The sequence below is a fragment of the Miniopterus schreibersii genome (assembly GCF_964146895.1).
Source record: "Miniopterus schreibersii genome assembly, chromosome: 22".
NCBI classification, from domain to species: domain Eukaryota; kingdom Metazoa; phylum Chordata; class Mammalia; order Chiroptera; family Miniopteridae; genus Miniopterus; species Miniopterus schreibersii.
In genome coordinates, this window is record NC_138124.1 from 6,352,192 (window position 1) to 6,374,275 (window position 22,084).

Below are 22,084 nucleotides of genomic sequence, written 5' to 3' on the forward strand. Positions count from 1 at the left end.
TAATGTAGCCCACTTGAGCATGTATCTCGTAGATTATGTGTAACTTAATAACTCATACTTTCCTGGGCATGGATTCTGTTGACCATGGAGCCTTTTGAATTTGAACGACTCTGAGAATGACACACTTCAGAAAATGTATCCCCAAGACCATGGAATACCTTCCAGTGGGACACCTTGAGCTTTATCAACCTGAGAATGGACCCTTCTAAATGTGGAATCAGTGAGCCCCGTCATTTCTAAGCATATACCTAGGAATCCTTGACCTGTACATCCACGGAATGCTGCAATAATTTCCTTGATCCTAGTTCACCCTGAGAACATGCTTGTGTGATTTTTGAGTAACAACATACACGGAGGCTCTGAATGTCGACCCCCCTAATCATGTATTCTGTGAATTTAAGCTACCGTGATCTTAGCCCCTCTTGATCATGTATACCACTGATTGTGTATAAGACCAGAATATATAGTTTTCTAAGCATGGAAGGCCTGAGCAGAGAGCTGGCTATGTACCTTCAGACCATAGACCCTTCCTCACGAGCATGAACCCGTGTGATTTTACAACATTTTGAGTATGCATGTCCTCTTATAATGGAAGCATTTTGAGAAAACCGACACTCAGCATCGACCCGTGAGTGTTGAATATCCTGAACAGAAAGGCCCAGGGATTACATACTCTTGATCATGGAATCCTTGGGCGTGATCAGTGATAAACAGCAACTCAAGAAGTGTGGACACCTCTGATCATGGGCAGCACTGAGAATCAACTTCCTTCCTTAGAGCCACTTTCCAGTATGTGCCTACTTGTTTATCCCCTGAATGTGTACCGGCCTGAGCATCAAAACCCTCAGCATGAAGCCTACTGACCGTGACATACTGCTCTTTGTATCTCACTTGAATGTCGCGCCACTTGAGGGTACACGCACTCCTTGACGTTTAATGCCTGAACATGTAAAATTATGTGCATGGAAACGTTTCAGTAAGGACCCACACTAAGAATCAAACACTCGTGAGAATGAATACCCTATCTTTGGCCCCTCTTGGGTGGATAACTTGAGGATCGACACTGTGAACATGAATTGCCTGAACGTGGAATCAATTTCCGCAAGCACATCTAACCATGAATCTAAGAATGGTGGAGATTGCCGTTCACCGAGTACCGTAAGTATCAAATTCCTTGATTGTTTTTTGCCCAGAGAATGTTCTGTTGTGATTTTATCTTAACCCTGTACATGTAAGTACCCGAACATGGGATCACTAATTGTAGACAAGTGTTCTCCTGGCTTGCTTTGCTGTTAGTCTCCCTACTAGTTAGTTCCCTTTCAGCATGTGCCCTCATGATTATATGTTTAATCTGAACATGTACATTGCTGAGCGTGGATTCTGCTGTGCATGGAGCCTTTTGCATATGGACCCCTCTAAGGATAATGCACTTTGGATAATGAAACCCCCGATCCGTGCTCATGTGGAACATCCCGAGCTTCAACAACCTGAGCATGGACCCTCCTGAACATGGAATCAATGAGCACAAAAACATCTAAGCATGTACCAAGAACCAGATGTGTCCACACTCCTTGAGTTGCTGTTCATGGCATTCTGTAAGTATTAGTTTCTTTGACCCTTGTTTACTTTGAGAACGTTCTTTTGTGATTTCTGTGTGACCCTGTACATGGACCTTCTTGAGCATGAAACCCCTAATTGTAGACTCTCCCGATCATGGCTTGTTTCGATATTAATCTCCCCTTAACATAGCCCCACTTGAGTATGTATCCTCTAGATTATGTGTAATGTAATAACTCATACTTTCCTGAGCGTGGCGTCTACTGACCTTGGAGTCTCTTGAATTGGAACGGCTCTGAGAATGACACACTTCAGAAAATGTATCCCCAGGGCCATGGAATGTCTTCCAGTGGGACATCCTGAGCTTAAACAGTCTGAGAACGGCCCCTTCTGTATATGGAATCAATGAGCCCCGTCATTTCTAAGCACACACCTAGCAATCCTTGATGTGTACACCATGGAATGCTGCAATAATTTCCTTGATCCTAGTTCATCCTGGGAATATACCTGTGTGATTTTGTGTAACAACATACAAGTAGCTTCCTGAGCATGGAGGCTCTACTATGCGACCCTTCTAATCACGTATTCTGTGAATTTAAACTACCGTGATCTTAGTCCCTCTGGATTCTGTATACCACTGATTGTGTTTAAGAGGAGAATATGTGGTTTTCTGAGCATGGGAGGCCTGAGCAGAGAGCTGGCTATGTACCTTCAGACCATAGACCCGTCCTCATGGTCATGAACCCATGTGATCCTACACCATTCTGAGTATGGATGTGCGCTTATAATGCAACCATTCTGAGAAATACCGACACTCAACATGGACCCATGAGTGTGGAATACCCTGAACATAAAGGTCCAGGGAATATACACCCTTGATCATGGAATCCTTGGGCGTAATCAGTGATAAACAGCAACTCAAGAAGTGTGGACACTCCTGATCATGGGCTGCACTCAGAATCAACTTCTCTAATTGGAGCCACTTTCCATATGTACCTACTTGCTTATGCCATGAATGTGTACCAGCCTGAGCATGAACCCGACTGACTGGGACATACTTCTATTTTAATCTCACTTGAATGTCGCGCCACTTGAGAATATACCCTCTTCTTGAAGTTTAATGCCTGAACATGTCAACGTATGTGCATGGACTCGTTTGAATAATGACCCACCCTAAGAATTAAACACTCCTGACAGGAAACGCCCTACCCATGGCCTCTATGGTGTGGATAACTTGAGGGTTAACATCATGAACACGAATCTCCTATATATGGAATCAATGACCAGAATTACATATAAGCACGAACCTTCGAAGAAGAGTGGACATTTCTGTTCATGGAATTCTGTAAGTATGAATTTCCCCGATTGTTGTTTACCTAGAGAATGCTCTGTTGTGATTTTATGGAACCCCTTTCCTTGTACCTGCCTGAGCATGAGTCTTCTAATTGTCTCTTCCCTTAATCATGGCCTGCTTTGATGGTAACCTCCCCTTAACACAGCCCCACTTGAGCATGTATCCTCTTGATTGTGTTTAATATCATAAGTCATACCTTCTTGAGCGTGGATTCTGCTGAGCATGGAGCCTTTTCAATGTGAACGACTCTGAGAACGACACACTACAGAAAATGTCCCCCCAAGACCATGGAATGCTTTCCCATGGGACATCCTGAGCTAAAACAATCTGAGAAAGGACCCTTCTGAACACGGAATCACGCAGTGAAGTCACTTCTAAGCATATCCGTAGAATGGTTGACGTAAATGCATGGAATTCTCTCATTTCCTTGATCTCTTAGTTCATCCTGGGACTGTACCATTGTGAATTTGTGTAACAACACACGAGTACCTTCCTGAGCATGGACGCTCTTAATTGTCGATCCCCCTAATCATGTATTCTGTGAATTTAAACTACCGTGATCTTAGCCCCTCTTGATCATGTATAACACTGATCGTGTGTAATAACTGAAAATGTTCTTCTCGGCGCCTGATCCGCAACCTGGCTGACTATGTTACTTCAGTCCGTAGACCCTGCCTCATGAGCGTGAAGTCATGGGATCCTACACCTTTCTGAATATGAATATCCTCTGACAACGGAACCATTTTCAGAAACACCAACACTCTGCATGGGCCAATGAGTGTGGAATATCCTGAACATAAATGTTCAAGGAATATGCACTCTTGATCATGGAATCCTTGTGTGTCATCGCTGATACACAGAAACTCAATAAGCATGGACTCTTCTGACGATGGACTGCCCTAAGAATCTACTTCCCTAATTAGAGCCAATTTCCAAGTACCTACTTGGTAGTTTATCCTCTGTTTGTGTACCAGCCTGAGCATCAACACCCTCAGGATGGAGCCTACTGACCGTGACATACTTCGATATAAGTGTCCTCTACCTGGCTCTTTGCTTAATGGTATATATTGGATACTCTCCCACAGTAGTGAATGGAGGATTTTTCTTTGTTTTAAAGCTGCATATGATTTCGGATATGTTCTACTGATGGACACTGAAGTTGTTTCAAATCTTTTGTTATAACAGGAATTCTGTCCTCAAAACTTTGATATGATTCATTTTGCACATTTATTTAGAATCAATTCCTAGAAGTAAAATTGCTCCAACGATCTGTGCCTTTGTAATTTATAGCTGTTTCCAAATTATCCTCCAGAGGGATTATAAAAGGCAATCGCCTAATGTATAAAAATGCATCTATCTCCTGTCTTATAACTATTATACACATTTTGAGTTCTGCTAATTGAATTGGTTTTGTTTTAATATGGTTGAGCATCTTTCTGTATTTTCTTTTCACTGGAGCATCTACTTAAAGTGTTTTGCCCATTACTTATTGGGTTGCTGATCTTTGTCTTGTTCATTGAATTCTAGGAGCTCTTGATATATTACGGTTGTAATTGGATGTGAAAGGTGTATTTTTCTTATTGTCTATCTTGATTTATAAATATGCTGATGCCAGGTTTTTCATGTATAAGTTTTATTGTTATGTAGTTTAATCTGTAAATCTTTTTACTGCATTGGGGTGTTCAGTTAGAATTAGAAGGGTCTTCCTTTGACTACAAACTTGTAAAGGAATTTGCTCATGATTTCTGTTAGTACTTTTATTATTTTATATTCAACATATAAATAATTGACTTACTTGGAATTAACTTTCTTTTTATAGAAAAACCTTTTATTTACTGTTTATATTTCTTCTCCCCATCCCTATCCTTGATCTGGAACCCAGCCAGCTCCTAAGACTTCCTGCTGCCTGGTTCTTGAAACTGGGGCCTTGGGGACATGGAGGAGGTCTCTAAGAGGTCAGAAATCTCTTCACCCACCAGTTGTGGAAGTTGAAGGAAGCTTTCCTTCCTGCCAGAAGCTCCAGTAGCTTCCCAGGGTAGCCCATCAAGTCGGAGGATCCATTCCTCACTGGATGGATACAGGAAGAGACAATGTGTCTTGGAGACCCAAAGACTCCCCACCATTCACTGCTTCTATAGCATCCCAGGCTCTATAGCTGAATCAATCTCTTTCTTGGAGATGGAGTCCAGCAACAGGAGTGGAGGTGAGATGGAAAGGCTGCAGTTCTGGTTCCTAATCAACAAACAGGAAACAGGAAGAGGTTGGCCTGTTTGAGCTGAAATGAGAAAGGGTAGGAGAGTGCAGGAGAACATGGGCTGGGTTACTGGCCTGGGGTGGGGAAGCTGGACATCAGTAAAAAGAGATTATAACCCCTCTAAGAGTAGGCACTCCTAGCCTCACAACCACCTGGAAGAGGGAGAAGGGAGCCCTGTTCCCACTTAGACAATGGGCTAATGCTACAATAAACACTTTTGGTGTGAGGGTGCCCTTTCCTGGCACCAGTTAGTACAGAAAAGGGCAGTCAGCACTCATCTGCCAAACATAGGTTTGGCTACCTCCCTGGCCACCAAAGCCCGTACCAGGTACTGTCACTCTTACCTTCACCATTACTGCCCCACCAGAAACTCTGCATGCCCAATAACCTTGTTGCAGACTGGGGCTGCCAGCCAGACTCCAGCTGGTGGAGCAGAAACAGGGCCCTGGAGTTCAGGGCTGTTCCCTGGGTGAGGCCCACCCATGAATTTGTCAAGGCTCTTTCCAACAGTTCTGCCATAAGCCATACACATAGAACCATCCTGGGAGGGCACTGGGCTCTCAGGTTCTCCAGAAGATGAGATCCTGGGGAAGCATTCTCAGGGAGGAAGACAAGCCTCAGAATGTGTTTTTGTTTGTTTGCTTACTTTCCCAGGTCCTGCTCTCTTAGCTTAGAAGTCTGAGTCTGCATCCATGAGCTCTGCCTCTATCAGGTTGGTGAGGGAATGAATGGGCAACTGTGGCAGTCGAGGAACAGCGCTGGTGCTTGTGGTAGATGCAGGGGCGGGGTGGTGAAGCTCAGCAGGTGGCACCAGCGGACACACCTCCTTCTTCCTCTTCCTCCACATTTTTTTACGGCCCAGGCTCTTTTCCAGCTCTGGGGAGATATTGGCCTCAACCAGCCATAGGTTGGCTTTTTCCCCTGGGGGCACTGGAGTTGCCACAGGAGTGACAGACACATCCTGGGGCAGTATGGCTCCTCTCCAAGCCACCATCTTGGTGACATGCTGAGCCCAGGCAGAGGACACATCAGTGGAGGTCTCATTGAGGTCAAAGGCCAAACCCACCACAGGCCCATCATGGGAGACGGTGTGCATGCTGAAGGAGAGCTCCTGGCCTGGGTTCTGCAGCAGCTCGTGCCGCTTGGACAAAGTCTTGGCAATCATCTTGCTCTTCTTGATGCGTTTGGGCTCATCATCACTCTGTGCAGTTAACCTGCACCAGGTGTGTCTCCAGATGAGCAGCGTGGCCCTTGGTCCAAACCCAGGTGTTCATGGCAATGCCGGTTCCAAACATGGCAAACAGGTTGATTTTCTCCACCAAGAGGCTAGGGCAATTTTTGATCTCACAGTCAGGAATGGACTTCTTGGTGGGCAGCCTGATGGTTACATTGCCCTGGCACAGCATGTAGTCCCGGAAGCTGAGCTCCCACTCAGCCTGGTTGAAGAAGTCATAGAAGTGGCAGCTGAAGGTGATGAGCACAAAGCCAAAGGCCAGAAAGCCAAAAATGCCTAGGCGCAGCATGGTCTCATTGATTTTGCTGGCAGCCTTCTCGCTCAGTAGCCTGGGGTGGTTGCTCTTGATGGAGAACAAAGTCATGACTCTTCGGATGAGAAAGTAGCCTCCCACAATGAGCACCAGGCCAACTGGAGCCAGCACGAAGCCAGCACGCTATGGGTAGTTCTTGGAGCCCACAAAACATGCTTCTCACAGAGTCCCCATCCACCGGAGCCACAGCAAGGATTGCCACGGTGAGGACAAAAGGGAGTGACCATGTGAGCAGGTGGAAGTAGGAGGCCTTGCGAGAGAGAGGCTGGTAGGTGGTGCCCAGGGCTTTGAAGGAGGTGTGCCAGGCATAGGTGAGGACCACAAACCAGACCACGCCAGCCATCAGGCCATAGTACTCAATGACAAAGATGATGACGCAGGACAGGGTCTCATTGGAAGTGGGCTCCCCAAGCCTCATGGTGCCATCTGCACGGCAGACAATCTCCCGGTGGGCACCGTCCATGAACTGGGCCAGCCAGCCAATGCTGCCCACAAAGAAACACGCATTGATGTAGAAGAGAATGACTGCAGGGTAGCGATTCGAATTCCGCCAGTCAGCCACAAAAGTGGCCAGGGTGCAGAGCGTGCAGAGGCCTGTGACGGCCCCAAAGGCCGCAATGTAGCTGAGCATGTCCTGGTGCTCGGCCTTGGTGAAGAGCGGGTCTGGCACTGGATCCCCCAGCCCTCCACGTCCTCATACCAGCTCTTGGGGTTGTGAGTCTGAACCAAAGGAGCCTCACACTGGCCCGAACTACTGATGTTCTGCACCTCATTCGGGCAACCCTCAGGGAAGTGGTCGGGGGTGCAGCGCAGGAAGTCAGGCCAGCCCCGCTCTCTCTCCACGATGGCAGGGTCCTCGGGTGGCTTGGCAGAGGGTGCGGCTGGGCAGCTCCACTCGGTCGTTCTCACACTTGGGCATGTACACAGCACACAGCAGGGGCTGGATCACTGCCCAGCAACAAGGGGCATTCCGGAGGCCGGTCCAGAGCAGAAGCTTGCCGTGCGCCCCCTCCTGGGAGTCCGAGTCCCCGGCCAGCAGCGCGGAGGTGGCCTCGCAGGGCAGCGCCGAGCCCAGGCACAGTTGTAGCGCAGCTGCTCGCAGGGGGCCGCCCGGCCGCAGTGGCTCAGCGGTGGCGGAGGGCCGGTCCCCCCGGCGCCCCTTTGGGTGCTCCCGCCTGCTCTCCGCGGCCCAGGACCGGTCGCGTTCCCGCTCAAAGCCATCCCCTGGCCGGGGCCCCCAGCAGCAGCTGCAGCGGCCCCAGAAGCAAGAGCTCCGGCCCCTGAGAGGCGAGCAGTGGCCATGGCCAAACCCGCCAACTCAGGAGAAGCCCTGAGCCCCCACCTTCTCCCCAGAGCCCCCAGGGCACGCGTGAAACCCTTGGGGCCGCGGAGGCGACTCAGGCTACCTGCGCCCCCGCGAGTCCGGTGCCGGGCTCCTCCAATGCTCCGTGCGCTGCGGGCCCTCGGCGCCCAAATTCGAAAACTTTGGAGCCTGGGGCCCCTGTTGGGCAGCGGAAGCCCAGCGCGGGGATGTAGGGCTCCCTACCCCTTCCCGGGCAACCCAAGTGGTCTTCAGCCCCTGGAGTCCCCTGGGCCCCCAATTTCCAGCCCCATTCCTTCTCCCACCATTGAAAACCACCTCCAGCCCCCGATGGAGGCCAGGCGCAGCCGGAGGTGCTGGACTAGAGCCCGGGCGCCGCCCCCGGCCCAGCCGGGGGCCCACCCGCCACCATAGCGGGAGCGTGGCAGCCTTGGAATTAATTTTTATGTACAGTGTGAGATATGGATGCAACCTTTGTATTTATGTTGCTGGATAGCGACTCAGTTGTCTGAATGCCATTTAGCAAGGTCATTTCTAAGCACATACCTAGGAAGCTCAACATGCTTTTCCATGGAATTCCATAATAATTTCCTTGTTCCTAGTTCACCTTGAGAATGTAACTGTGATCTTTTGTAACAGCTGTACATGTACCTTCCTGAGCATGGGTGCGCTAAGTTTGGGGCCTTCTAATCAAGATTTCTCTTAATATAAACTACCAAGGTCTTAGTCCCTCTTCATCATGTATACCATTGATCATGTGTTATATCTGAACATGTACATTTCTGAGCATGGGAGGCCTGAGTATAGACCTGGCTAAGTACGTAACTTCAGACCATAGACCCCCTCTTATGAGCATGAACCTGCAGTATTCTAGACCTTTCTGTGTATGAATGCCCTTCTATAACAGAACGCTTCTGAGAACAAAAGTGAGCATGGACCCATGAGTGTGTAACCTCCTAAACCTAATGGCCCAATGATTATACACTCCTGAACATGGAATCCCTGGCATAATCAGTGCTAAACAGCAACTCAATAAGCATGGATGCATCTGATAACAGACTGCACTAAAAATCAACTTTTCTAATCTTAGCCACTTTGGAGGAAATACTCACTTGATTGTTTTACCACTGTACATGTACCGGCCTGAGAATCAAAAACTTCTTCATGGAGCCTACTGAACATGATATGCTTCAAATTTAATCCCCCTTGAACATAGTACCATTTGAGCATATGCCTCCTGGTTATATTTAATACCCTGAATATCCACTCTCCTGAGGCAAGAGCCTCTGGGTATGGTTCCAACTGTGTATGTCCCCACTCTGCCCCTGTCATCAACACCACTGAGCATAAATTTCACTGAGCTAGGACCAGTCTGAGAGAAACTCCCTTCTGAGAATTCACCACACCGAGGATGGGCTCTCTGAGTGTGAAACATACTGATCATGAATCTCCTGAGCATGGACCCTCCTGAAAATGGTATCACAGAGCATAATCATTTATATGCTTGGAATCAATGAGGTGTGCAGACACTTGTGATTATGGAATGCCCCAATAATCAATTTAGTGATCATAGCTTATCCTGAGCATGTACCCACCCCCAGATTCTGTTTAATTTCTGTACCTGTACCATCCTGTGCATGGAACCTTTATTTGGAGACCCTGCTGGTCATGCGCTCTTTGATTATAAACTACCCTGATCTTAGTGCCACTGAAGCATGTACCTTATTGATCAAGATGAAAGCCTGAATATGTACTTTCTGAGCACAGTAGGCCTGACTTTGGATCCAGCTATGTTCCCCAAACCATAGAACCCCCATCCAAGCATAGGCCCTCTTGAGCATGGACGCTTTTGAGAATGGATTCATTCAAAAAGCAGAAATCGTCTGAAAGAACCCTACTGAACATGGACACCCTGAGTGTGGAACATCGTGAGCATGAATGACTGAGCATGGACCCTCCTGACCATGGCATGCTGGGTGTAGTCACTTTTGAACATAGACACACCTGATCATGGCCTGGCCCAATAATCAACTTCCCTAGTCATAGCCCAGCCAAGCAGAAGTATAAACTAACCACCCTAAGAATGTTTTAAATATTTGTAAGTTGATGACAATGGCTGATTTTCCTTCACTGTGGGAAATGACTTTGCAATAGGAGGACACTATACCCCATGTGGGTGAGTCTGCCTCTGAGCAAGCTTCCTGGGCACATGCCGGTGCTGCACATTGTTGGGTCTGAGGTGCAACCGACCCAGTTCTCTGTCTTTCTAGGCTTGGCTAGGAAGCCTTGGTAGTGTGATCCCAGAAGCTTCAGAGCATCCCTGTGTCACAACTCGTAGCACCCTTGTGATTGTGTGTTATTTATAATAAGCTCAAATAGTCTTCAAAATGAAGGCATCCAGTCACCTCCAGAGAATCCCAGGCCATGAGAACCAGGGGGACTGGGCTTGGCATGGCCTTGCATCTTGAGAAAAGAGGGACAGTGTTCATGTGTACCTTTGCGCCCTGTCCTGTAGCAAGAAATGGGTTGGACCCACAATTGTTATCCCAAATAGGTGGAATCTGGTCTCAGTATGACCCTGGTGAGTAGACAAGCACCTTTTATTCCCCAGGGACTTCTCAGAATTTTGCTTATGTCAGGTAAGGAAATAGGAACAGGAGAAACCCAGGCAGCAAGACTCAAGCACAAGCTCTCCATCTGCAACATCTGTTATCTCTGTGCACCTCCTCTTTCCCGGATGCTTCTGTGGCAGGGGCAGAGCCCACCCACATGTCCAAAGGTGCTGCCAGCTCAAGTCACAGGTTACGAGCCTTTGTGTCCTGAGGGCCTAGGACATTTGTGAAAACACAATGACCTAAAGTGGGGTTGCATTAATCTGGCACCTTCTCACGTTCAGTGGCGAGGCAGGCATGGACAGTGCCCAACCCAGGCAGTGGGCATGACACTGAATCCTGCGTGAGGCTCTTGTCCTGCCCTGCCATCAACAGTCAAGTCTGGATGCTCTCAGAGAAGCTGGTGAAGAGATAAAGGTCCCAGAGCAGAGGTGGTTGAGCCCAGATCTGCCAGGGATCCCCCCAGACTTCAGGAGCTTGGAAAGAAGCTCCAAAAGGCTCTGATTATCAGCACAGGGACCCCATTGGAACTGTTGGACTTGTTCACCTCAAACAGCTGCCCAAATGCCTGTTTTGCTATGAGCTGGCTGTGGAGCTCCAGACTGGAAGCCTGGGGCACCTCTGCTGCTTGAAGCAGCATCACTGGGGGGAGAGTTGACTCCAGTACTAGCCAGGTCTCCTGGATATAGGGGACCCTCACAGATGCAGAAGTGTGGTCCCTCTTCACTGGGTGTGTGACAGGGATGCTGGGATGGTTCATGTGGTAGCCTCAACCCCAGGCCAGTGCGCACTCCACACATCAGGTAGCAGCTCTGCTCCCCCACATTTGCCCCCTTCCATGGTAACTTGCCACCCAACCACTTACTGTGCTCCATGTGAGGATTGTCCTAGGTCTGCATCCTGTTTCCTCCTGGCTCAGGTCCCTGTGTCACCAGACTCCCCTTCACACAGCCCGTGTGCTTCCACACGCTCCAGTCTATCACCTAAACACAACACAAATAAGAGCCTGTCCTGTGATCACCATGTCTTCCTCGCCCCTCTCCTTCTCAGAAAACAAAACAAACCCTTTGAGTTGCCTTTTTCCACCTGCATTTCCAGTTCTTTCTACACATGGCCTCCCTATGTTTTCAGCCACAGAGCAGCTCTGGCCAAAACACGCACCACCTTTGCCTCCTCACCCAGGGCTCCTGTTCAGTCCTCAAAGCACTGAGGGTTGTCGACACTTCCTTTCAAATGCTCTATTCCATGTGCAACCACCAGAAACACCATAGTCACTTTGGTTACTTAGGGGAAATCCTCAGGAGGGCGTTAGAGACTTAGGAGTCAGCCCAGTAGAATGTGTGGTCCAGGCATGCGTGATGGGGAGCCCTACTGCATTTGGGAAAGCAGAAGCTTACCCTCATTAATTCACTCTCAGGAGTCTACCCCCAGGTACTCACATACAGGATCTCATCACCAGGGACTCACCTTAAAGAGACACCCTCACAAGCCCACCCCTAAGAGACAAACCCTAGGCAATTTTCCATATGCATCCCTTTATCTTCTCAGCCACTGTGAAGCAGATGTGACTGCATGAGGCTGAAGATGACTCAAGTCTCCTGGAGATGACCATTATGATGGGAGTAACCTGGTCTCCTGTGGAAACCAAGTTGGGTGCAAACATCTTCATTTCACAAGTGGCTCACAATTCTGGGCCTGCAAAGTGACCTCTACCTGATCAGCTGTTGAGAGGATTCCTGAAGATTTGGATGTCACTTTGACCATTGATGATCACAAGCTATTTGTCCATAGACAAGCAAGTGGCAGCTCAAGGACCTAGACTCTCACACCCATTTTTACTGGATATTAAATTGAAACAAGCACTGAGACAGACACCATGGACTCAGAGATGAAAAACCCAGCCTCTGTCTTGGCAGAGCAGCCGACCATGATAACCGTGCATCACAGTGACTACACATCCTATCCTGAGCCACCAGAGGAAACCTAACTCCACATGGGGCTGCCAGAGAAGGTCATGGTTCTCTGAGATCATAAGACACAGTGGAGTCAGCCAGAGGAATGCTGAGGGTTAGAGAAGGTTCTAAACACCAAATGGTGTGTGTCCTGAAGAAAAAGGAGCAGGATAAGGAGGCAGGCTGGCAGTGAATACAGGGGTGCCTGCATGTGTGTGTGCACCTGTACATGTAGATCTGTATAATTAAGAACTAGTTTTACATTTCTTTGGCAGAGGGTTTCTCACTTCTAAAAATATAATTTATTCTTCTAAACACCCATTGTCTCTTGGATTCTACTTTTGCAAGGACACAGAAGGGCAAGGGACATGCGCATGTGGGGGTGGTTTCTCCTGCACTGGACACCATGGCTGCTCCCTCGGGGCTGTCACAGTGTGGGCAGGCATGTGAACATTGGCAGTATACTCCTCTCTCCTCCTCATAAACTCCAGGCTCATCCCAGTAGGACTTCTTATCCTCCTCAACCCACAGCAGTGGTTCTAGAAGACAGAGCAAACTTATTCTTTGTTGTTTTGAACTGAGATGCTTCATGTGCTGGTTAAGAACAGAATGAGCCTTGGATGGCGTGTCTCTGTTGGTTGGTCATCCCATTACAGCAACGCATACAGCAAAAGGTTGCTCTTTTAATTCCCATTGAAGGCACATGCCCAGGTTGTCAGTTCTGTCCCTGCTCAGGGTGCCTTTGGGAGGCAATGGATGAATGTTTCTATCTCACATCCATGTTTCCCTCTCTCTCCCGCTCCTTTTTTCTTTAAAAATCAATTAAAAACAAAAAGGAAATCATCAGGTCACCATGGTGAACCACACTCTTTTTGTAGTTGGAAGTTGGTGGTTGTGGCCATGGAGATCTTCAGTTCCCAAGCAGTTGCAGGGCAGAGACCATATCTCGCTCATGTCCTATGCCCATCAATGGCTCTGGGTCCCAGCAAACAGTGTGGCATAAGGGACTCAGCAAAGAGACGTCTGCTCTCACCAGAAGCTGGTGTCTGCTGTGGGTTTTAGGGTTACTGAGGGCTTGAAGGGTGAATGTGACCTATTCAGGCCCCATTTCACACACACTGCAGAGGGGGAGAATTGGGTCCTAATTTCATTTGTTATGACAGGCCTAGTAGGAAAATATCGAGTGGGAAATCCAAAGGGAAAAGCCAGGTGTGTACAGCTGTTATTTCCTCCGAACAAGGGGTGGAGCCCACTGTGTGTGTGTCATGGTCAGCCCTTTCAGACGGGAGCATCTGACTGCATGGGGCTGCCTTAGATACGTACAGAGAGGCAGAGCAATGACTGAGAGATCTGGGGATGAAGAGACAGTGCTCAAGAGAAAGAAAGATGGGGGCAGGGAGAGAGAGCCTGAGCACCTGAGACAGAGCAAGATGCATGTGGAAAACATACCCAGGCCTAAAGGAGTCTGACGCAGACAGTCTGAGGCTGCACTGAGAACAGCCTTATCCACACCCCAGGGTGGCTGTCCCCAGGCTGGGGTCAATCATCCTGGAGCCCCAGTGGAGGAAGGTGAAGTCTCAGGAGTGCAGCCTGCTCAGATTCGTGCCCTGGTCTTGCCTGCAGGACAAAATGCAGACACACGTGCGTGTGTGCATGTGTGTGTGTTTTGTGTGTGCCTTCTGCCTTTGTGTGCTGTGCTTAGTGGGGATCTCTGCACTGAGACACAGAACCCTAGCAGACCCAGCTGAGGAAGTTCACCTTTTGTCTGATTGCTTGTTGGTCAATTTCCTCTCTGGTAGGTCCACCAGAGGGAGGGGGCACAGGAGGTGTATGGAGGGAACCTTTTGCGGACTGAGAAAAAAGGACAGGAAGCAAAACTTTTACCACCAGGCATCCCCAGGGGTCCCCATCCAGTACTAACTGGGCCCCAAACTGCTTAGCTCAGTCTGACTGGGGACGCCCATGGGCCTAGCCTGACCCCAGGTTCATCAACACTGAGGACCTAGAGCTGTGCTTGCACTGTCTTCTGGCCTCATGGGCCAGCCCTTTGTTTTCCACTTGATATCCTCTGTCAGGCTCCAGAGGTTGGGGATGGGGTGGCTGGCTGGCTTGGGATTCCCTCTTTAGAAAGGGGAAGATGGGAGCTTTTGCCAATTTTTCCAGGCAAGACATTTCTCTTGATCTTGATGTTTTCTCCATAGCTGAGGAGGCCCCCTTTCCAGGCAGGGGAAGGAGCCTCACTTTTAGGGTGCTGTGTTCCAACAAAGCAAGGAGGGCTGATTCCCTAGGGCAGGCTGAGGAAGAAGCTTCCAGTGCACTTTTGAAAACCCACTTATCTGACTGGACATCCCTTGCTTTGTTGTGGTGTGTTAGAGGGAGATGCAGGCACTAAAATCAGAGCAACATTTCAGTTTTAGATCCAACTTCCCCTTGTGGAGGCAGCAGTCTTTGTGCTACTCTGGAAACTGTGTCTGAGGATGGGGTCCACATAGCCCTTGCTGCAGGGGAGCCTCTGCATTTTTTTTTTTTTTAAAAAAAAAACCACCCTTGGTTGGAAGGCCCACTCCTTTACCCCCAGGCCGGTGTGTGTACCTCTTTCTCTACTGTGGAAATCAGGACAGAGAAGGGTGTTGCTGGACACCTTTCCACCCCAGGCTGGAAAAAGGGCACCTGGCTTACTTTGGAAGACCTCCTTCCCAAATGGGAGGCCACTCTTAACCAAGTTGTGGAGGATCCCCGCTACAAAAGAAATCCCCTTGATATGGAGGCATCACACCCACTCCCAGGCACCAGAGACCTGGACCCAGAAATACTTTGAAAACATCAAGCTCTCTATCCGTGTTCCCCACCACACACCCTCTACTCTGTAGAAAAATATGTCTTAATACCCGTGATACACCCTAAGACTAGAGGAGGGGTTGCCTCATGCCCACTCAAAAGAGGAAAACTCCATGCTAGAGAATGAAACCCAGGACCCAAAAGGGGGACCTGGCTCCTCCAACTCTTGAAGAACTCAACTTGTGCCAGGGGAACCCCGTGTTCTGGAAGGAAGAGTTCAAACTTCCTCCTGGAAAGGGAAGCATCTCTGTTATGGCATAAAACCTGCACATGGAGAGGCCCAGCCCTGGTCTTTGGAGTGTGCACCTTCATATGATACTCCAAGAAATTTGCACCGTGACCCTTTGGCCCCTGCTTCTCCACTAGAGAGTGTGTAACCCCAGTGATGGAGGGAGCCCCACCATCTGAAAAGAATGTTGCCCCTCACACATTGGGGAGTGGCCCCAGCTCCTCCACTCTAAGGATAAATCCAGAGTCACACAAGCCCTCCACCTCCATCCTTGTGAGCTGAGTGGGTGGGGTCAGGTTGAAGCAGAGGGTGGGCCTGTGTGGGAGAAGGGAGAGGGTGGGCAGCACAAGCTACTCAGTGCTGCTAAGCTGGAGGCCAGTTCTGGGAGTTCCAGTTCTCAAAAGAGATGAATTTTCACATGAAGAGGTGCAAACTTGGGGTAAAGATTTGAAAGTAAGTTTTTTATCCCCTCTGAATAAAAAGAGATCAGGCTGGGTTAGGTTAGCAGAGAAAATGCTGGGCTTAGGCCCCACCTCCCGTCCACCACTAGTATCCTATTGTGGGAAACAGTGAAACCAGGGCATCTTCTCCCTCCCTCTCTCTCTCTCTCCCCTCTCTTCTCCCCCTCCCCCTTACCCTAAGGACCACAGTCATCTCTTCCCATGAGTTCTGCTGAGACTATCTGGCTGGTCTGGTTCTCAGGAAACCTGTTTTCTTCTCCTTCTCTCCCTGGCTTTGGGACTTGGACTCGGGAACTAGGGGCTCAAGGCCCATTTGAACAACCTGCTGCTGTTTTAATCCTCAGTGGTGGTGTGGTCAGAAGTTAGACAGACATGAGTAGACAAAGGACACTATCTCCAATCTTTCCTCCCCTGGCCTATCATTAGTCATGTAGCTTTAGATGCCTTCAAGGGGGAACAAGGGCAGGGAATAGCCCCATATGACTCCAGCAGAAGCCCTTGCTTGACCACCACCTTCATCATTAGGCCCTCAGGGTAATGAAGTTCTGAACCAACCAAATAGTCGGAAAAACAAAGCCTGGGGTCTCTTGACCATGGAGACAGAGTTTTGGCCAAAACAGAGATGACATTTAGTCCTCAGTTGAATTTCAGCTCCAGGCCCAGAAAAAAGGCAAAACCAGACAGAGCAAGACCAACGCTGACATCAGGACCAGCTGTGATGACTAACGATCTCCTCCCCTAGAGCCGACCAACCAAGGGAAACCATGCCCCTGAAAGGACACTTGGACAGCTGATGAATATTCTATTGAGATCCCCTGAGATATCTCCTAAAACTTCCCACCCTTAGAAAACAGATAAAACCCCTCAAGATAAGGAAGCTGGCCAGTGCTCTCCTTGGAGCACTCCCACACCCCTCATTTTCTTGGGGATATATACTTTTGCTCTCTTTCTTCTAAACTCTAAAGGTCTAACAGGGGAGCAGTGGGCAATGGCACCTGTTCTGAAGCTAACTCCTTGAACCTATTTCCAAGGCTGCCTTCTCTCTGACTTTCCAGTGAGCTAACTGCAGCCCCACCTAGGCCCACTTCTCTCACTGTGACTTTTATTTCTCAGTGAGGCCACAGAGCCTGCTGTGGCTCACTTCTTTCCCAGAGAGCCAAAGCAGCAGCACCGAGCCTCTCTCCTGTTGCTTCTTCTATGTGAAGTTCTTCCTTGTTTCACTGTCCCTGGCTTTAACAAATGGACTCCCCTCCAGCAGAAGGGCAGCAGGCTCTTACTCAAGTTTCTGGAGGCCTCTACCAGGTGCTGGGAGAAAAGGAACTCTCTGTACAATCTTGTCAGCAGTGTGGCATTTATTTAGCTGGAAAGACGTCTATTTGGCTTAATATATTTTATGTGGTTTTGAGAGCTAAGGAGCATCACTGGAGAAGTTTAGGTCACACGAAGGAGCTTCATTTTGTTGAACTGGGTGCTGGACTGGATTATCTCTAGTGTCTTTAAGCCCTCCATGGCTGTGACTCTGTAGCTCATTTGCCTCTGATGACCACATAGGAGGTACTTTTCTTTCCCTTGGACACCAGTAGCACAGGGTGGATCTCAGTTCTTCTCCACTGAGGAGCTAAGCAAGGTCCTCACTGGCACCTGTATCCTTCCTTCCATGCACTTGTGGGGAGGGCATTTCCAGAACATTGAACAGCATGGAGGCCATCCTTTTTTCAGGGTTCTCTTAAGAGAACCAAGAATTTAAACACTGCACCATGTTTTCTTCTCTTATGCTTCAATGACAACTTATAGATTTTTAAAAAATCAAGTGGCAGAAATATTTTGTCTGTCCTCAAGATAAACTAATTGAAGACACAGTATCAGTTTCTAGAGCGGTGGGGGAGGTTCCAGAACCATGTTTGTCCACAGCTCTCCTGTGTCTGAGGACTGAAAAGAAGTCTGATAAGTATCCTGATCACCGATGACCTTAGTACAGAGGGGAAAGTTAACAAGGAGAGATGAGTTCATCGTTTCTTTTGAACTTGGGTCATGATTCAGTTATTCCTTATCATTGTTTTTTAAAAAAATATATCTTTACTGATTTCACAGAGAGGAAGGGAGAGGGAGAGAGATAGAACATCAAAGATGAGATGGTCATTGATTGGCTGCCTCCTGCATGCCCCCCTTGCTGGGCATTGAGCCTGCAACCAGGACCTGTTACCTGATCAGGATTTGAACGCTGATCCCCTGGATCCTAGGTTGAAGCTCAACCACTGAGCCAAGCCCGGCCTGGCCTTATAACTACTTGAAGATCACTTTCCATTAGCATAAGCCTCCAAATAATGTAAATGGGTAGTCAAAATTTAAAAACAAAAAGCAGGTATTTGTATTTTTCACAGGTTGCCTTATTGAACTGAGATGCGTTCAGAAAAGGGCTGAGACGCAGGTACCGTGAGAATCTTGGTGTGGAGGGCAGAAGTTTTGGGGGCTTGAGTGGTCCCAGAGGGACACAGTCTAACTCACAGAGACCCGGCCTTGGTCATGGGAGGCTTGTCTTCTGTGAGACCCCACTCTGCACTTAGGGTATTCGTTGTCCATAAAATGAAGGCCGGAGGTCTATGTCTCTGCAATTTGTGATTCTCTAGAGGCAGTAATCTGTGCTTCTGCTTTTCCTGAATGGAATCCAGAAAAGGAAATGAAAACAACACTGTTTATAGGAATATGGAAAATGTAACTTTATCACTACGTCCCTCCAGGCTTCCAGGGCACACTGCCTTTTATGCACAGAGGGCAGGTGGAAGTGCAGGGTAAACTGGGCTGAGGAACAAGTGATGCACATACAAACCAAAACAAAACCTGACAGGAGCACAGCGGACTCACCTGGGATACCTCGGGACACAGACCCACCCGTTTCCAGGGCTCCACCGTGAAAGCAGCATCCTGAACAGAATTAGGATTCAGTCCATGAAGTCACCTTCCCAAGGCCCATTTAGGTTTGAGCCTAGAAAATGGAAGAAGTTTGGTCAACATGGGAGAACATTCCCTTCTGAGAAAGAGGAGCAGCTGAGGTCAAGGGAGGGAGCAGGTTTAGGAAACTGCTCAGGGTGAGCCTGTGCAGGGGAACAGGGGTGCATATCAGTCACCCTCTGCCTCCCTCTTTCCTGATCCTGTCTGTTCCAGTGGGGACCCTGCCCCTGCTTCTGAGCTGCTCCATGTTTCAGCTCAAGAAAGGAGGCGGCCCTGGCCTATGTGGCTCAGTGGGATGAGCGTCCTGGCTGCTCCCACAAGTTTCTGATCAGGGCACGTGCCCGGGGTGCCAGCTGATCCCCACTTGGGGGCGAGCAGGAGGCAGCTGACTGGTGACTCGCTCATTGATATTTCAACCTCCCTCTCCCCTCCCTTCCCTGTAAAATCAATAAAAACATTTGAAAATCCTTTTTTATAAAAGGAGACAGAGGTCATGAATGACCTGACCAGTTTTCTGTGCCTCCCGGTCACCAGCACGGTCAATATCAGCGTCACAGGCTCAATCCCCAGAGTCACAGCATTGGGTCCCCAGTGACCCTAAGGGACACTCTCCCTCAGTTTCAGACAGTAAGTTAATGGACCCAACACCCTGCACGACCCTCTTTCCCCCGAATGTTACTCACACGCTGAGCCTGCTGCTGTGTTTGCACCGGGACCCTCTCCCTGTCCCTCCGGCTCCTCAGCTGGTCTCTCTCCCAGCAGCGCACCCCTGGGCCCAGCAGCACCGGCTCTGGCTCCCGGGCGGCACTAAGGGAACAAAACTGTTTCCTGAAGAGCACAGACCGCTCAGGGGCTCAGGAAACCTGCAGGCTGAGCGGTCTGAGGTCTGAGGTCCCGGGGAGGAGCTGCGGTTTCTTTTTTTCCTTTAAATTGACGTTGCTGCGGGTGTCTGGTTAATAAAATCACGTGGGAGAGCCACCCGCGCCCTCCGGAGGCCTCACCCTGAGCCCGGGCTTCTGATTGGCCCGGGATGGCCCGCCCCCGCCTCAGTCCAGGCCGCGAACCCCAGCCCGCGCCTGCGCACTCACTGCCTCCTCGCCAATGCATTAGTCGTCCGCTCGCGCCCCAGCCCCACGTCATTCCCCCCCCATCCTCTCCCACGCGCATAGCACCCGCTCTCCGTGGCTCCCACAGCTGCCGCCACAGCGCGAGTCCCGGAAGTGCGGACCCAGGGAGAGGCGGGGCGAGGGCGGAGGCGCCTGAAGACCGGAAGTCACGAGGGCAGAGCCTTTGGGGCTCCTGCACTGCAGGACCTGTGGCGCGGTTTCTGGCGCGTGGGCCTTGTTGGGGCTCCTGGAGGACGCAGCGCGAGGCCAGCTGATTGAGCGGTCCAGGGGGAGCCGCGGCGGAGGTAGGGGGCCACGCCTGGCCCTTGTCAGAGACCAGGGAGGGTGGGCGCCGTCCAAGCAGGTCAGAGCAGAAACAGAGAATACTGAAGGCTTTTCTAAGGTCCATATCCGGCAATCTATCTTCCCTTTTCCCAAAACTCCACTGATTTATTCAACAACATGCAGGGAAAGCTGATGGTTGGCCCAGCAGTGGGCCAAAAAAAAAAACTCATATGTGCTTGTGCCCACATAGGATTTCCTCTGTTTTCTCAGGTGTCACCCACAGTCCTCTTCAAGCTCACACCAGGGTTTTGTCTTTGGCTTGCTCAGCCATGTGTCTGCAAATCCTTTAGAAGATGATTCATGCAGATGGTGAGAGGACGTTCCCTGTGCAGATAGAGTAAAAAACAGTTTACCCAAGAATTCTGGTGGAGTTCTAGAGAAGTATGGCCAACTCAGACGACAAAGGGCTTCCTCCTCCCTGTGTCCAGCTCACAGGGTGGCAGCTTCAGAGGGCGGCAGCACAGATGCCAGAGGGAAGGCAATGGGATGAAAACCACCAGGCTATTACCAAAGGCTCCTCCTGGAGCCCAGGCAACATCTCCTACTGAATCCAGTCCCAGAATCAGTGTCCTCAAAGTGTGAGGTGATGGGATGGAAAGAGGGATTCAAATGACTGAGCCTGGTTCCCCTCCCACCACCCGTGTCCTTTGTGTGGTCATGAATGCACTCACCAGCTCCAAGTAAAAACAGACTCAGAATTCAATGTATAATTAATATTACACCCTTCGCTACTGGTCATTCAGGCCACATTTCAACAAAAAAGGGAACACAACTCAAAGATAGGAAATCCTCCAAAAACATGCACTTGAATGGTGCTACCCAGAAATCATCTTAGGCATTTAAAGATGGTGGAGGGTTGAGTGAAAGCTCCACACACTCTCCCAAAACCAAAGTGGGATGACATCTAAAATACAGAAAAAACATCCTGAATATTCAACTTCAGACTAGCTGGAGAGCCAGTCATGACCAAGGATGAAAAGCTGAAACCACATAGAGACTGGCAGAAAGTGTGGATGCATGAGAGTGCTGGCTGAGCTCCTGCAGGCAGCAGCTTTAAGTCCCAAGGGATGTGTCATCTCTGGGGGGTTCTCACTGAGAACTCGTGGGCTTAAACCCCAAGCTGAGTTCCCCAGCCCAGGGCACCACAACTGAGAAAGGTGCCCACATAATATCTGTCTGTGAAAAGCAGCAGGGTTTCTGTGTGCCAGGGTGATAAGGCTGGAAAGGCAGGAACCCTCTTATAGGGCCAATGTACAAAGTTTCCTATGTAGCCACTCACCTTGGGCTCCAGTGATCGGAGAGCAAAATGGACTGGAGCTATGTGAGGAAAGTCCAGGATTGCTGTCTTCTGGAGGTAGAGCTCCAAGGGCAGCCATATGGATTCCTGTGGTGAGTCATTCTCCCATACTGTAGCAGATCTCTTTCCCAGGTAGGCATTTACCTTCCTAGCCACTTTTGCCTGGGGGGGAGGGGGTTGAAACAATTGCCTGCCATGCTGGAAAACCTCTACACCCAACCTGTGGAGTTTCTATAGCCTGAGGCCCATAAAGAGACTTAAT

At 49.4% G+C, this 22,084-nt stretch overlaps 1 long non-coding RNA gene and 1 pseudogene across 2 annotated transcripts in view; both read right to left on the minus strand.

Moving 5' to 3' along the window:
- Positions 1-19,835, minus strand: part of LOC308550574 — a 374,445-nt gene extending 354,610 nt beyond the window's left edge. The window contains exon 1 of the long non-coding RNA XR_013997926.1: positions 19,758-19,835. This is a non-coding gene — a long non-coding RNA (uncharacterized lncRNA). The remainder of the gene's footprint in view (positions 1-19,757) is intronic.
- Positions 5,836-8,014, minus strand: LOC308550573 (protein smoothened pseudogene; annotated as a pseudogene). Its single transcript has one exon. The product of its transcript is annotated as a protein smoothened pseudogene (transcript).
- Positions 19,836-22,084: the final 2,249 nt, after the last annotated feature.